This window comes from Leptidea sinapis, chromosome 23 (assembly GCF_905404315.1).
Source record: "Leptidea sinapis chromosome 23, ilLepSina1.1, whole genome shotgun sequence".
NCBI classification, from domain to species: domain Eukaryota; kingdom Metazoa; phylum Arthropoda; class Insecta; order Lepidoptera; family Pieridae; genus Leptidea; species Leptidea sinapis.
Genome location: NC_066287.1, coordinates 11265140 through 11283642, shown reverse-complemented (window position 1 = coordinate 11283642; position 18503 = coordinate 11265140). Strand labels below are relative to the sequence as shown.

The 18503-nt window shown below is 33.2% G+C and overlaps 1 long non-coding RNA gene across 1 annotated transcript; it reads left to right on the top strand.

Moving 5' to 3' along the window:
• Positions 1-13609: 13609 nt before the first annotated feature.
• On the top strand, positions 13610-17063 carry LOC126971139 (uncharacterized). The gene is made up of 3 exons (XR_007730830.1): positions 13610-13866; positions 15740-16032; positions 16739-17063. It is a non-coding gene; the product is annotated as an uncharacterized LOC126971139 (long non-coding RNA).
• Positions 17064-18503: the final 1440 nt, after the last annotated feature.

The window sequence follows — 18503 nt, the reverse complement described above, 5'->3', positions numbered from 1 at the left end:
GACGTTCTATACACATACATGGACATATCACTCGCATTTTTCTCCGCCGTCGCTAGTCGAGTGTCACTATCCGAATAAAGTCTGAACTAAATAAATGTTTTACATTTCTACTTATTGACCAAGACACACACTGGACTACACAACTGGAGTAAATGCGGCAATGTACATACATAGCAGTCGAAGCTTATTATGGTGTAATTTGTGGCATGTTCCATTTTTCGGCTTTGTTTTTATAAGACGTGATTTGTCTATCTATATCTATAGGACGTCATTGGTTAGGGCAGATATTACATCTTATAATTTTCCGCCATCTCTGTGTGATAGAGTTCATTCGAGTACACGCATGTTTAAGTTATATAGATATGGTTGGTTTTGATTGCCTTGCCCTTAACCCTGGACGACAAGACGATCTATGACTGGCTGTCCCGCAGCATAGTAATTATGATGGCCTGGACGCTGCTTGATTTTTACTTCATGAAGTATCAAGAGGTTTGTTCAAAATTCGGTCCACGATACTTGAATCATTCTTCTTCGGCACTACATTTCCCGAGCGTCTATCATTTACTTTGCTACCTCTCACAATGTCCACGTTTCGATAGAAAGAAAGATTTTTTTTTATTTTGAAATGTATAAGTAAGGAGTTTTGCACAAAGACATAACATAAAAAATAAATATAAACTTAAGGTTGATATTAACAAGCAAAAAACACAAAAAGACGAAACATTTCTATTACATACGACTCAAAAAAATAGTACCAACTCAGCATGTTGCTGGTTCCAAAACCAACGCTCGTCTTCCGTTGGGCCATTTTGTGACGTCACGAAAAATATTTTGATATCAAATATATATAATATGAATATAATTAACGATGGATAGCATACAGAATTAAGGGTACGACTAACTTTCACATGACCCTGGTCTTAGTGGGCTTTGTGTTGTTTTTATTTATCTCCATATTGTGCTGTGGTGTGCTGGAATGATATACCACCACCGTTTCGCAATCTGAAGACTGTTGGAACTTTCCAGAAAAAAGTTAAAAATCTCATCCTTACGTCTATTTGAATTATTAAGTATCTTCTTATAAATTATGTGCATAAGTCCTACATTATAAGATTTATCTTATTAATAATACATAATGGGATCGAAGTTTTAGTTTGTTTCTGCAAATATTTCTAAAATTATTTTAATATTTATGTATGTATGTATGTATATTTATGTAATATTCTGAACAAGTAGAAGCTAATTTCAAATTATCATCTTTAAAAATAATATTATGGAACGTTTAATAAAACTAAATTTATTTTTTAACAATAGTAGTTACTCAATGGGTCACCTAGGGGCTGCTGAAAATCAGCGCTGTGTTGGTATTATTCCAATGCAGCATGACGCTGAGTCAGCTCCTTTTGGTAACAATAACTGCTACACAGTACTTTTAAATTAAGATAATCACTATAATATTATGCATACATTTGTTTCATTTTTTTATCATTTGTATATTTTTATGCTAAGTATAAGTTTTTAATTATTATTTTTTACCTCTAAGTCTTTTTTAGTTATATTATTCTGTGTGGTTTGTGTTTGTTATTAATAAAGCTTTCATTCATTCATTTAAATTTTGCTCATTTTGTCCACTATAGCCCTTATTATAGCATCCACCATTTTTCCAGATTAATTTTTCAAGATTTTCGTAAGATTGGACTACATCATAGTTCGCCTTCTAAGCGACTGCTGGTGCATCATTAACTTCTTAAGAAAAATTCTAAAGTGGTTGTGTCATGTAAATGTCGAAAGTAGATTCACTGCTACACTTCATCATTATATATATATTTTTTAATTTATTGAACAGTATACAAAGTTACAGCTAAATAAATTGTACTCCGTTATTGCCGTAAATACATCTAAGACTATCAACTGAAAAAAGGCTGGCGTAAAAATGTATGAACTAAAATATAATGTGGCTTTTAGAAAAAGTTCTTTTTTATTGTCCTTATTGCGCTTGATGGAAAGCGACAATAAAACCACATGAGACACACGCTCAGTCAGTATGCTTAGTTACTCTATCCACAACGAAGAAGACACACAGGTTATATTGTTCGATATAAACCACAATTAGCTTTTCACATAATGAAGAAGCTGGAAGAAAACCTACCCTACTGGAACAACCTGAGGATACTGCACCTGAGGATGAGATTTTGATACAGTTTACAACTCCGATAATGCAAGGGAAAGCTTCTATAAATATTTGCCAAATCTCCTCATCACAAGGAGTATGGCAATAATTAGGGCGTGAGTCAGAGCACATGTACAATAATAATAATGGGGGCACAATAGCTCTACAGATTCAGGTGCTATCTTTCCCAATATTAATAATAATAATAATTTAAAGCTAGAAGAAAATCACTATGTTCGTAGCTAAAGCAAACTGCCAGACAATAGTGTCAGGACGGTAGAAAACGAAAACATATACGTAATTATAATTTATAATAAGGTATTACCTAAAGATAAAAGAATCTAAAGTTACTTGTGTCATTCATACCAACTTTCAGAATAAGAGAACTAGGAAATAATAAAACGAAAACAGTAGAAAACAAACGCTCTTGATATGAACTTAAAAGTAATTCAACTAAAATGTTTTTAAAACTATTTATATGCAGGTGTCGTGAAAGAAATTGTTTTTACATAAAAATCAACAAATTTATCAACTAACACACCAATTATCATGAGATTACATGTCAACAGGACTCAACAGAACTGTTATAAGCTATGTGGGGTTCAATACATACTTAGCTGGTTATTTTTAACTAGGCTCAGCGCCAAGTGTTCGCCAAACCAGTTTCACCTCTAGAAGCCTACTTACCAATCGTGACCGTACTCAAATGGAACAACATGGTGCATTTATAATTTACTCTCGAAAAACACTTTATTCATCGCAGTATTGATCTTAACAGGTTTAAGATTGCATATCATATCTACGTCGTTACCATCATCAATATCGAAAACTAATTAGGTAGATCCAAGGTACTATAGAAAAATTTTAATCTATGTATTATTACTATAGCTGACCCGACAGACGTTGTTCTGTAGATAAAAAAAATCTGTTTCATTGGAATTTGCCAATAATATTTGAAATCATCAAGAATTATTTCGAAAAAAATGCTCCTGTTGTTATAATGAAATTGTTTCACAGCGGGACTGTCAAATCGTGCGTCACTAAATTCTCTCATAGAAAATATGTCCATACAAAACAAATATTGAAAATAAAAATAATTATGGGTCCCAAATCGAAATAAAAACTATCCTATCTCTCAAGATGGACCAAAGTTTAGGAGTCCATCCCGGACAAACAACGTGTCACGTATTTTATACACATTTAGGAATATTCTTTTCACCGAGTAGAGGTCAGCTAAGAACGGATTTTCCAAAATTCCATCCGCAAGAGTTTTTTTTTATTATGAACAGAACAACGTCTGTCGGGTCAGCTAGTTGTATAATAAACAAGTAGGTCGAAATTCATTCGAATATAAATTTCCTAAGTAACTGTTTATTACTAGACACTAATGGCCTGACAAATTAACTTGGTATAAAGTTATACCTGACTATAAACCAAGAATATAAACCTGATTTTAAAAGAATTATTAGCAAAGTTGGTGAAGAATCAATTATGTCGATGGTGCTATTGTACCAGTCACACTTCTCATCAACATGGGGCAATGATTAGATTCAAATATTAAATTATGGGGCGTAAATAATTTGGATTAAATTAATAATTATAGTAAAAAAAATCGTAACAAAGTAAAAGCTAAACATGGAATATTTTAATTAAATAAATGTGTGTTCTACAAACAATAGCGAATCCAAAATCCAAAACACGTGACCGATTTTCATATGTCAATGTGTGCGTTAGCGAGTGGTTTCATTATTATCTAATATTGAAAATACTAACTTTTTACGACATGTCAATCAAAATCGTTTTTTTTTTATGAAAATAAGGGACGAGACGAGCAGGACGTTCAGCTGATGGAAATAAAAACGCCTTGCCCATTACAATGCAGTGCCACTCAGGATTCATGAAAACCCTAAAAATTCTGAACGGCACTACAACTGTGCTCGTCACCTTGGGACATAAGATATTAAGTCTCATTTTCCCAGTAATTTCACTAGCTACGGCGCCCTTCAGACCGAAACACAATAATGTTTACACATTACTGCTTCACGGCAGAAATAGGCGCCGTTGAGCCTCCCACTGGTTACAGTAACAATAGATTTGCTTTCCCTGTTATATCTAACTGTATCTCCGTTAGAGATTTTCTTCTCTCCCGCACGCTTTGTTTTTTTTTTGTACGCAATAGACATAATATGTAACATAATCATTGTTTTCAATTTTGTCCTCATAGTCAACATTGTTGTCAATTTCATGCAGCCACTATGTTGGATTTACATTTTAAGAGCACCATCTATTTCAGCACACTCGAAAACCATAAAAACGACACCCGTGACGAAAAAGTTGATAATTTATTGCAGCCGCTATCTTGAATATTTATTTTGACAGCACTAGCTAGGAGGTATTGGTTTCAACACCCACGAAAACCATGACAAAACCCATTGTAGGTAACTATTTATTTATGTCCAAAATAAATAAACATCCTCGAATACCACACTCACAAAAAAACTAGGTAATAAATATTGCAGGCGCCATCTTAGTTTAACATTTTGAATAATATTCACGCATTTATTACAATCCATCTCACGGAATTATAATTCGAATACCTACTACTAACTATAATAATAATATAACAAATAATTATTATTATACTGTAACTACTAGCCCCGGTTTTGATGGAGACGAGTTCAAACAGCCGTATACCACGCAATACGCCGATAAAAAGATCGCGGAAACAAATAACCTCGTCAAGACGTGGCACTCTTTACTGCGATACCGCGAAAACCGCTTAGGAGCCTCGTCGATGCACATGTTTGTGTGCCTGTGTCGTTTCGGACGTTTGTAGGTAGTTTCCACACCGTTAAATATGTCTTCTGTGTCTATGGTTACAGCACGCTCGAAAAATATTGCATCAGATAAAAACCATAAACCCCGTTAATAGATAGAGGTCAAACTGCCCACGCTTCATTTGCTTACAACCTGGTATAACGAGCAGCTTTTTATTTATGATGCATTTTTAAAATGACCTAAATATAATACACAAATATAAACGAGAACAAAGAACTGTTAAGCTCTTTGTGAGCCAACGAAAATTATGTATGTACTCACATATTTTAATGGGCAAATGAAACCAGCAAATGTCTATTTTTAGTGAATCTGAACTACACTCACTAATTATTTGTCTAAATATGTGTACATCTACAAAATTTTGCAATGCAGCAATGAACGTAAGCGCAATGCAATTTTATTACAGACAGGAATTATGCCACAGATCGCACCATTTTATTATCAAAATCGGTTTACCCAGTCGGAAGTTCTGAGGTATCGATGCATGTAGGTGGATCGAATAATAATATTATTCATAATTGCCTTTGAAGGAGTACTCTGGACCCGATCAACAGCCGACAAAATATTGTGTAAGAAAAAAAAGAAAGGGGGGGGGGGGGTTCTTTGGCCAGCAGTGGGATGAAATATAACTAGAAATAAATTAGATTAACAGTTTAGCAGCAACTTCAAACTATTATCGTGAAAAAAAAATTTTAAGTATTAATTATACTTAAAATTTTTACGCACTTTGAAGTAGGTATTTTTTTTTTGTAAAAGATTCTAAAAGACGTGGTAAATAACGACATATATTTCTAAGCTTTTTTCAATGTCTCTCTGCGGTGGTTCGGTCATCGTCGGCTGAGGATCCTGGTGCTGTGTTCTTCTTACTTCTTATTATTTTCTGCCTTCATCGGTGCCTGTCAATTGCATCTCTGACAACCGAGCAGAATTTAATCGAGGTTCGGCCTTTCACTTGATTGTTTATTCAATAGATTATATTTAAAGAACATTATACACACATCCAATTTGACCTGATATGATAATCTGATAAAAATATTATCATTAAATAAAATTATCTCACCGAAATCCATAAAATCATCACCGTTATAATCAAAACAAGGGAAATATATATTTGTTACGTTACCATCATAATTCTCGTTTCAATACAGTTGTGTGCACAGCTTGCGTTCCTCGTTCCAGTGAAAGCTATGGTTCGCGGTTTCGTAACAATATTAACAACAAGACGCCTAAAGCCTCTATCCAATATCTGCCTGTGTCGCTTGCATAAGTAACCGTAGGCGTTGTGCCCAACTAAGCAACGTATAAAACGTTAAATCTATTTCAAGGAAGACTGTGTCTTATAGCCGTCGATCCCGTTTAGAATACAAAGTCTTATAAGTATGTATAAACCTGTAATAAAATCTCTTTGGCTGTACCATTTGTATCGGGCTGGTTTTGATGATATTAATTATTTGAAATAAGAAATACAAGTAGGTAAGTTTTTTTTCAGAGCATTGGCAACAAGACCATCAGCACAAAAAATCAACCGACTTCAAAAAGACTATGTCAAAACAATAGATATAATATGCACTATAAAGTATAAAAATAATTGCGTATTTTTATACAATATAAATAATTAATCTAATTCTAGTAACGATTATTGTCATTTTTGGAATCGGTGTCCTTCCGTCGCGACTCGCTCTCGCCTCCTCACAACTCAAGCACATCTCACCTATAACTATGTATGTATGTAGTTACAAATCTATCTTGGACAACACCGACTCCAAAAATTACAATAATCGTAACTAGAATTAAATTAATTATTTCTATTGTATAAAAATACGCAATTATTTTTTACTTTTTAGTGCATATTATAATATGCACTACAGATACAGATATATCTATTGTTTTGAAATAGTTTTTTTGAAGTCGGTTGTTTTTTTGTTAATTTTTTTTATGTTATGATTTTTTGTGAATTTGAAGTACACTAACTAACAATTCAATCATGGATTCCGTAATCAGAACCTAACCAAACTCTCACCAAACTATCTTTGAAGTATATCCTTTTCAACAAAAAAAGAATGGCGCGATATTGAGTTATTCGTAAATTTATCATCCACTTTGCTATACGTATATATAGTAAATTTAAGACTTATTTGGTTTTCTCATGGATGCCATTGTCAGATCTGGACCAAATTACCACACGGGACGGCACCAGCTTTCAAATAAAAAAAGAATGAACAAAGTCGGTTCACCCAGTCGAAAGTTTTGAGGTAACAAACATAAATAAAAAAAACCGACGAATTGAAAACCTCCTCCCTTTTTTGTAATCGGTTAAAAATACAATAAAAAAAGAATTTTTAAAACAATTTTCAATATTCTCGATTACAAGAAAACCCTGTGAACTTACTTTATGGGCAAAAAAATCTTGATGGAGATTAGACCGATTAGTTTTTTGTTTGAAAAAAAAACTAGAGAAACATGTTACTTAGTATTATTTGTTTCCAGATAATTTCTTAAATGAGGGAATCTAAAATACCAAAAAAGGAAAATGTAACGCAAGCCTCAATTTATAAACTTGTGACATATATGGACCTAATTGCAGAGACAGTGAGAGTAGCCCGAAGATCGTTTAACTGTTAAGTCAGTTAAGTCAAAAATACATCTCGCTCTGGTCGCCTCTAAAATAGACGCCATTTTTAAAAAAGTAGAGCAACATCGGACTAAAAAAATGTGGTGAGTTTTCATGTAAAATGGGAAAAAAACTTTGTCCCAACTATTATGTTCCATCAAAGAAAATAAGTTGGAAAGGGGGTTGGTAAGGTACCAACCCCCTCTGAAACTCTGAACGTTAATTATAAGTTCTTTATTTGCAATTTTTAAAAACAATATCATTGTTTAGCAACTTTTACCTCCGAGTACAATCTAAAGATTATATTATAGATACACATAATATATTATAATGAAATCATAGCAAAGTAAAAACTACACATTAAATATTTTTTCAATAATAAGTACTTGCATTGTGTTATACAAATAATACCAAATTAAAAAAGTAAAATTTGTATGGTTTCCACGCGGACGACGTCGCGAACTTTAGCTAGTTTATACCTAAAATAAAATGTAGTTGATAATTGGACCGTATTCGTGGTACGTTCCGAACGTCACAGTTTCCACATATAATCTAGGTCACAGCCGATATCATTTCGTACAATAATATGTACCTACATAGGTAGTATGTTGCCGAGCGTACTATCAAAAATTCTCTTGAATTGAATATGACTGTTTTCGATCTTTGAGCATGTAAAAACGATAATTCTTTTGGTCTTCCCATAGCAAACTATATTAATAGGATCCTGAGAAAAGCAATACAAAGTGGGAAACAGCTAGTAGATAAGCATAATATAGCTTATATCATAATTTATACATATCTACAATAATAAAACAATATCTGATTTACGTCTTTACATGAAACATATACATGATGTCGCGTAATAAATGAATAATATGGTAGGTGCGGATATAGAACCCGTTGTAGTGGTTCAGAAAAATATATTTTATGTTTAGTACAAGTCCCTCGGTCTTTGAGAGTCTTTCGACATTTTCAAAAATTTAAAAAAGAATACAGCTTTGCAACTTTTGGCGGCAAGACCAAAGGATTTATTTCGAACTATTTTTGAAATAGTATCCCTGGATACTGAATGCGCTATCGAATATTAAACTATGATTTCTGGGGCGCATGCATATTTTTTTAAACAAAGATCCAACTCTAATTTCAAGCTTTGCTTATTTTTAATTTTAACTTGCAAAAAACATAGACTCCGAAATGGTATAACAAACTGTATTTTCAGCATTAAAACGAAACAAAACAAAAAAATAATAAAAATAAGAGTTCTTTTATTGAAATATTTAATTGAAATGCTCAGTCCTGTGTGTACGCGTACGAAGTCGCGGGGTATCAGCTACTATTAAATAATTTTATGCATAACTGATTTGTTCATAGTACAGGTAGCAAGAGTAGCAGTGTCGTACCTATAGCGTACGGAGTAGGGACCGGGCCGACCGTCTACGCGTCTGGATCAATACATTGCCAGCCACCCGCCACCTACATCCGGAACACAATGAATCCGAACATTTAGAAAAAAACAAGGATAGACAACAAAGAAATACCAATTCAAATTAAATCATTCATCTACAATTGTTTATACGACACTACTGCCGCACATTTCAGCGGAGCGATTCGCATATAAAAACATATTATTATATACAATTACGACTCTCTCTACGCGTATCACCTGAGGCGCAGGATCCTCAGTGGGCAAAAGTGGGGTAGGTCCTCTGGCTGGATATTGAGGACTTTTAGGCATCCTGCCCTCATTGTGGCGATTGCCTCACATTCCTCACACTCTTCGCAAAATCTATATAGTCCTGACTCACTGACACCTATTTTTTAACCAAAATTATTATTAAATCAACCCTTACATCCTATCTAACTGATTAACTCTTGGTACTTTTGACTAGGTCCCTTCAGTAGGTACATCTCCTGTAGGTAGGCACATTCGAAATTCGAAAGGCCAATTTAGTACTGATATTTTTAAATTCGTAAATTCTAGTGGTTGCCATAATTGCTCTCTGTTATTAAACAATCATACATTCGACGAGAAAATGCGAAATTTAAGCGTCATCAATAAGGGATGAGATGAGCAGGACATTCAGCTGATGGTTATTGATACACCCGACAGATTTCAATGCAGTGCTGCTCAGGATTCTTGAAAAACCCTTGTCACATTGAGACATAAGATGTTAAGATGCATTTGCCCAGTAATTTTACTAGCTACTACTACTACTAGTTAAAATTATAATCATGTGAGTCTTAGATAGAAGCTTAAAACTTAACACATTATAGTTTTGATGAGATTTTACTTCTTTCTGATATATTCTTTAAATAAGCAATCCATACAGATATAAAACCCATATTTGAGGAGTAAAATTTTCAATTTTTTAATTCTACTACTATTTTTATGCAATTGTTAACCTAAGTACAGTACTCTTGGTATGTCATCTCTTGTTTTGAGGCAGACCTCGGGATTGATGCAGTAGGGTGCATAGACAATTTGTGGTATTTGTCAGAGGTTTTAGAGCTTAATAAACTTGAAATTGCAAAGCAAACAAACTGCCACTAATTCAATGGCTCCAAGCGTCTCAGATTAACATAGCCCAAACTTTTATGGATTTTAAATATCTAAAAAAACAGTAAAAAAGGCTTAGGGTGTATGTCAATGTCTGGTAGGGAGACAATGAGGAGTATGTCCCGAAGCTTCTTCTGTTGCTGTTTACAGCAATTCTGTGGCTAAGAATTATAAATACTTTTATGTAAGGTGGGATAAAAACGACTGCAAATAGGTGCTTGCTTGTATGGTGATAACTGGGCCCATGACATCCACTTCTGAGAGGCTGCTTTTAACACAAGGTGAAAAATCTAGAGATATATATATATATATCTCTTAGATCCACCCCATCCTGTAATCACTAAATGATTCTAAAAATCTTCTATGTCAAATACTATGTTTAAGAATGTGGAACATCATTCCTTTCTGTACCAGGAGAAGGGTGTTGTTTGCTGTGCTGTAGTGTATATTTTTGCAGATCTATCATTGTTTTTACTTGTTATTAGTTTAAGTGTTAGCAAATTGTTCCAAATAATTTATTTTTATGTGGACTGTCTAAGAGGTCCATTCTAAGCACCCAAAGTCAACAAGAAGCAGTCTAATGCTGAGGCAATTAAACCATTTCAGGAGCTGTGGTTAATTCATTCTACAACAAAAGTGTGAATGAGGCCTTATTTCTAAACAGGAAAAACTTATGCATACTGCATGCTGACTGGACACTGTCTTGACAAGGACAAACACCTTTATATCTCTGTGATTGTCAAACACCAACTCATAAATGTAACACCACTCTGGAAGTAATGTCCAAATGATGTTTACAATATTCAAGTTAAGGAGATACCACAGTTTGTAAATGCTGCAAAGTTTGATGACAAGCTAAAGTATCAGTGGCAATCCATGTTTAACTAAGATAAATAGGAACCAGAATAACAGCCACTCACCCTATATAATAATACTATAACAGATACCATTGAAAAAATAAGTACTAAAAATATACAGCTCACACTAAAATAAGGTATCTAATTGTTGGAACCTAAGCTTGAATTCAATAAAATAAAATTCTCTAATAAGGTTGGGGATATATTGATAGTGGTCACCTTAGGATAATTGAGAATATAAAAAAAATAACTATTAAGACACTTGAAATTTTGACTTAAATTTATAAAATATAATTATTATATTATGTGTATGAATAACCTAAGTAACAATTAAAAATATTTAATAGTGTAGTAATTAAAGGGAATTCATCATTCTTCAAGATTAAGTTTTACATGGATCATAAATTATAATTATTATTGATTTTTCATTTTTCTAATCAAATGTTGAGAATTTCTAAGCTAAAAAAACACCTTCAATATTATTTTTTACATTGTCCTCGTTAAACTATTTTTAGTGTCACTGAAAACCAAACCAACTTATGCATAAACATATTGATATTATATAAAGATAAGGTTGCATAAATAAATTACTTACATATTTTGTTGTAATGTTGATATTACTTATCACAAACATGACTGAATCCAATGCCAAGATACAAAATATTAAAAGTGGAATAACCAGTTTCTCAAATACACACAACAAAGGAACTAATCTATGCTATCATACAAACTACGTAGTATTAACTTAACTACGATACATACATACGTAATAGATGACCAAAGTAGAATCCGTAGAGATGTTTCGCTGATACTTGTATCGATTATTTTCAAGCACTTTCAATTTAATAAAACATTCAAAAACACAATCTTAACACAAATTTACACTTCAACAACATTCAATGTGAAAAGTCTCACTGTTAAATTTTGATAAATATTGATTCCACATGAGAACATGAACATTGAACACTGAATCTCGGATAAAACAGCTGGCTGGCTGATAACAATAAAGTCTATCACCATAGATAATTTTTTGGTTCTGTTCGTCCATCTGGACAGGCAAAGGGGTCAAAAGCCCATACAGCCAAGTCTTCATTTTTATTTTTCTATTCTTCACGTTACACAGCCTGTTCAAAGTCAAGCTAAGTATTTATATAATCTTCATCTTCAAACATAAATAGTACAATTTCCCATAAAAGTAGTATTTCGTGTTCTTCATGTTTCATTTTCTTCATATACATATAGGTTCGCATGAAAGGCCGACGCCAAGTCTTTTATTGATAATATTCTTGTTCCAATTAAGACCAAGCTTAGCCCCTTATTTTTAATAATAAACTTTAATGATATAATACTTAAATATAAATCTCATATACCTTATAAGAAATATATTATACATGAATTATAAATAATAATGATGAATATTAGTTGAATATAATTATAAGATAATATGAAACTAATTTATGGTACAACTACAAATATAATATTTACATTTATACATTAAAATTTACATTAAAGTTAAAGTCCAATAATAATTTATGGACGAATATGTTTTAAGTCTGTCTAAGGGATTGTGTAAAAGTATCAACGTATCAGCGTTGCCAGATGTACCGCTTTTCCACTATTTTCACCGCCTTTCTTAATTATGGTCCACCTTCCGCTTATAACTGACGCGGTTCCGCTTTTTTCGAGACTAGGTGCCAAGCTTATTGCCATTGGCTATGCTGTTGACTTGCTGTACTGACCAATCAGATGAAATGTTACAAGCTATTCATGACGAATGGCGAAGATTACCGTTAATAAAGAGTATTCTTCCAGACGAAATATTAACTTCTGAAGAAGCTGACCATTTCCGGCATAAGGTAAAGACTCTAATATGCGCTTATCTGTTTATTTTTTAACACAAATTTTACTGTTCATTAACCGATTTGGTATCTCATAGTTAATTCTACTTAATTTTTCATAAACAGATTGAGCAGCACAAAGACGATATTGGTGAACGGCTGTTCAAAAATCTTCCAAACTTCGCGCTCACAGCTCTGTCAGTTCCTATTTCAAATGCAGATTGTGAGAGGAAATTCTCAAAAATAAATAATATAAAAACTAAATTGCGAAATCGTCTAATTATACCAACAGTCAATGGAGTACTTTTGGCGGACCAGGCTGTAAGAAAAAATGAAGGCTGTTGCAAAAATTTCAAAGCTTCTCCAAACTTGTTGTCAAAGATGACAGCCAAACAGATTTATAACTTTCCAAAAGCAGAGCTCGAAGAGTCGGGAGACAATGCTGAGGATGTGCTTTCCTTCGAATAAGGAATAAGAAAATAATTCCTTTTAATCACTCAAATTTTTATGATCACTGATATATTTCCTTTAACATTTAAAAAAATAAAGCTTATAGAGAAAGAATAATCGATAATGTATAAATATATGATGTTTAAACAAGTTCCACTTTTTTTTTGAAAATCCGCATTTTTAAAGTACCGCTACCGCATTTTCAACTTTCGTATCTGGCAACACTGAGACGTATTTTCACATTTCGCCTACCGCTGAAACTATAAATTTGTAAAGCGGCACGAAGCAGTCATAAGTTTTCAATAACTGCTGAAGTGAGCGCGGGATGTCTTCAGCATTCTTATAAATATCTAAGAGGCAGTCTATCAATGTAAATATTTGAAGATTATATTGGGGACAATCAAAGAAAATGTGACCAAGAGTTTGGATGGATAAATTACAGAATTGACAAGTTGGAGAATCTAAAACACCGATCCTAAATAAACGAGCACCACTACGAGAATGTCCCAGACGTAACCGAAAAATTGTGGTGTAAAATTTTCTGTGTAAGTATTTTTTCTTTTTAACAAACCATGGAGGAGAGATTTCGTTTTTAATGTCGGCTAACCATTTGCCCTTTGTTTGAACAACTTGTTGCCAATAATTCTGAAAGTCTTGCAAGAATGTACCTTTAAAATGAGACAGTGCATCTGTGTGTGGTATGGGAATGTTTAAAGCAGTATGTATCTGATTACTATTCACAATAGATTTAGCAAGATAATCAGCTTGTTCATTTCCTTCCACGCCTATGTGTGAAGGAGTCCAGAATAAAACAAAGTCTTTTGTTAGGGATAAGCATTGATATTTGTCTCTAATATTGTAAATGATGAAATTAGTTGTAGCATTACATTTAGGATATTGTAAAGCTTTTAAAACACTCATGCTATCTGTTTTAACGATCCAATTATTATGTGACTGTTCTCCAATATATTCTAGAGCAGCATATATGGCAGCGCATTCTGCTGTGTATATACTAGCCAAGGTATTTAACCTATGACCAAACCCACTCCGCAGTTGTATGTCATAAACTGCCATAGAGACAGCAGTATTACTTTTAGATCCACCAGTATAAAGTTGGTTATAATTTTGCCACTCTGACAGCATACTATATACATCTTCCTTATATTTTAATGATTCATTAATAATTATTTTAATAGGTGTATATTTTGAATTATAAGAATTTAAATAACATGGCCAAAGAATACTAGAAAATAGATTATGATCACAAGAAAAATGTAACAAATCAGAGATGACTTCTACTTGATAGTAGGAATTATTGTCAGTTCGGTTAATATAGTCCTGTACCTTTAATAGGAGTGGATGATTATTAATAGAAGTTAATTTGAGAAAGAATTTTGTTTGTAGATATTTGAATCTAAGAGCTAGTGGGGGAATATTACATTCTACTTGTAATGATATAATAGGAGTAGACCTAAAAGCGCCTGTTATGATCCTTAAGCATTTATTTTGTATTTTTTCTAATTTATTCACTAATGTAATTACTCCACCATAACAAAAGAAGGCATACTCAAAATGGCTACGGACTAATGACTTATATAGTGTGATAGGACGATATGAATCAGCTGAACTAGAATCTTTCTCATGCTTTAAAATTGGAATTAGACAGTCTGTTTTCCATTCTTCTGGAATAGTGGATTCTTCCATAGGAGATTTAATATTTTTAGAAACTTATTTAAGTTAGAAGAGTTTAGGAGTTTAAACATTTTATAGGATAGCCAATCCAAACCGCATGCAGAGTCCTTTCTTGATGATAGACCAGCTGTTAATTCTTCAATAGTAAAAGGGGCAATCATAAAAGAGTCGGTGCTATTTAAAGGATGATTATTGTGAATAATTGTCAAATTTGGTACCGTATCTGGAGTATATTTGTGTAAAAAGTTGGATATCCAATTATTGCTAGAGAAACAATTATTATTAGAATATAAATTCTTAAATTTCCTCATTTTTGTCCAAATCTGTTTCATTGGTGTTAGTTAACCTATTTATGGTGGAGCAAAAATCTGTCCAGGATTTACGACGTTCAAGTCTTAATATACATTTTTTCTTTGCTTGAGCTTGCTTAAAATGAATGTAGTTTTGGATATTGCAATTTGATTTGAATAACAGATAAGCCTGCTTGCAATCTTCTACCACTTCAGTACATTGCCCCTTCCACCAGGGAAGTTGTCGCTTTCTTTTAGGTAGATGAGTAATATTGTTACAGTGATAGTTGGTTTTAGGTACTGAATTTTCTACCGCTCTAAGAATTATGGAACAGAAGTTATTGTAAGACTTCTGTAGATTACAATTATTTATTTCAAATTGTTTTAACAAGTCATTTACTAAGTTCTCATATTGGTCCCAATTTACTATTTTCAGATTACTGTGTGGAGGAATGTTGGATGGAATTGAAGAAGATTCAGTTTCCGACACTACCATGGAAAATTTTGTGGCAAGTGATAGCTGCCCAAAGAGTCCTGATGAACTTGCCATTCACAGCACAAGAATAATGAAGATGATACTATTGTTAGATCTAGTCCATTTGGTCTCCAAGAATTAGTACCCACTGTAGTTGGTTGATCATTATTTAAGAGCATTAAGTCATTATCGTCCATTACATCCATGATGTCTCTACCTCTAGAATTGGTTCTATTACAACCCCAAATGGTATGGTGAGCATGGTGAGCATGGCATTAAAATCACCAGCAATTATTAGTGGTTTTGAAATACTATGCAACAGTCTATTAAATTTAGATTTGTCAAAGTTAGGTACACTGTTGCCAGGACTATAAAAGCTAACAATTGAGATGTCTTTTTGTTTGTATTTAATTTTGATTGCTACATTTTATCAGAAAATGTTTCTAACTTTTGAAAATAAATGCCATTTCTAACAAAAATTGCTACACCATTGTGATCATTACCACAATCATTTCTTATTATTGTATAACTCTGATAGAAAACTGTATATTTGGTTTAAGCCAAGTTTCTGATATAAGTGCTATGTGTATGTCCTGCTCATAGAGTAGGTTTTGAAGCTCAAGTCTGTTACTCAACAGACTTTGAGCATTCCACTGTACTATGTTAAGTTTGTGACAGTTGAATGTGACGTTTTATTTTTAATTTGTATGGTATCTTTAATAGCTGAACTAATTGCGTGTGAGCTAATGCTTTGATTCTGTGTTTTATTTAGTGTAATGACTTTGATTATTGATTTTGTGATTAGGTTCATTGCTGCTGGATTGGACAAAATTAAATTAATGATGTCTTGTGTGTTCTCTGTCTTATTGAGTGATGGAAAGTTTGTTGGATGTTTAAATAAATCTGATAATGGTGCTTTACTTTTATTTTTACTATCCAATATCTTTTTTTGTTTTATAGGGCATTGACCTGATACTGCAAGATGGTTACCTTTACAGTGCACACATACTGCTTTGTCAATAGGTATAGTACATTCTTTATATGAATGATTTTCAGTGCAGATTGAGCAACGCTGAGCATTCTTACAGAATTTAGCCAAGTGGTCAAACCTAAGGCATCGGAAACACTGCTTAACTGGCGGCACATAAGGTCGCACTGGTAGACGCCACATCTTTAAGTGAACGTAATCTGGGAGTGAAGTAGATGACGCAAAAGTAATAATGACTGCCTGTGTAGGTTGTAATATAAAACCACTATCGGATTTGTTTTTTTTCATTATACGCCGAACAGAAATATTTTTTTTTTGACAAAGACTTGAAAATGTTTTTGTTTGACATATCAATGGGTACGGAGGAAATCACTCCAGACAATTCAGTGGCTCCAGCTGGGATGGACGCCTTAATATTTTGTTCCCTTAAAAATGTCGTGTTGTCTAGGAATGTATTAGCCAAATTGGGTCGTTCAAACACTACTCCTATCTTATATTTGTTGAGTTTCTTAAGATATTTAATGCCTTTAATGAAGCGCGATAAGTAGCTACTAAGAGTTAGCATGTCACGACTACCAAGTGGCTGTTCAGTGACACTCTCTATGAAGACTATAAATTCATGACCGGCACCTGCGTCTTCCGGATATCAGCGACAATAGTCGGCCACCCTATATGGCAAATAAAAGTCCTCGTGGTCTTCCAAAACTGTACGCGAATCTGAGTATCCGCTACTACTTTCAGAGGTGGAATCTAAAATAGACTCACCTTTATCTCGTTCCGGCTTGGTTTTTTTCCGCCTTTTCGACATCTCTTAGCACAAACCTAAATCACTAAATATATAGACTTTTACTTATACTAAACAAATTAAATGATAAACATATACAAATACTTATATACTTTTCAAAAATATGAGGATTATATACTATATAATAGAAATATTTAATTTTATAGTTAAAAAGACCGCCCTAAGCAATCAAGAGTTCCCGCGCTTTCGAAGGCATAGACTATAGAACAAATATTATTCTTCTATATGATTCTACTATAGGTTTAGTACTCTTATGTCTATTTAACGACCACAGACAACTCATCACTGACAGTGACGGAACACACTGATTATCTATGACTTTCACAAGGCGCGGCAAATATCTAATTTGGCGGACGAGTGCTGATATTTTATTCATTGAAAAAGTGGATCATTGGAGATTTTTGCTACATATTTATTTTAATTATTATTAAATAATGATACTAATGAAGTACATAAACTAAATTCTAATGAACATATTATTTAGTATACATATTCAAGAAATGTAACCAAAAATAAAATATATTTTACAATCAATATAAGATTTTATTCATTTACCTTTCCTTACATTACCATAATTATATACATACAATTTTAGTAATAAGCCAAGCATTTCTCAAGTTAAACAATTTTAATATTAAATAGTTCAACTTACATTAATTTAAGTTATCACTTCTGGCGGGCGTCCCCAGACGCACATATTTTTTTTAGTTCTCCTCTTTCTCATTTTCGTCTCCTCTTTTTCTGTTCGTTTTTTAGGCCTCCCCCAAATATTTCCACGACGATCGCTCCTGCACTGCCCTGATCCAACGTATTGACTAGAACGTCGGTCCATCTTGTGGGGGGCCTACCAACACTGCGTCTTCCGGTACGTGGTCGCCATTCGAGGACTTTACTACCCAACGGCCATCTGTGCATCGAACTATGCCCTGCCC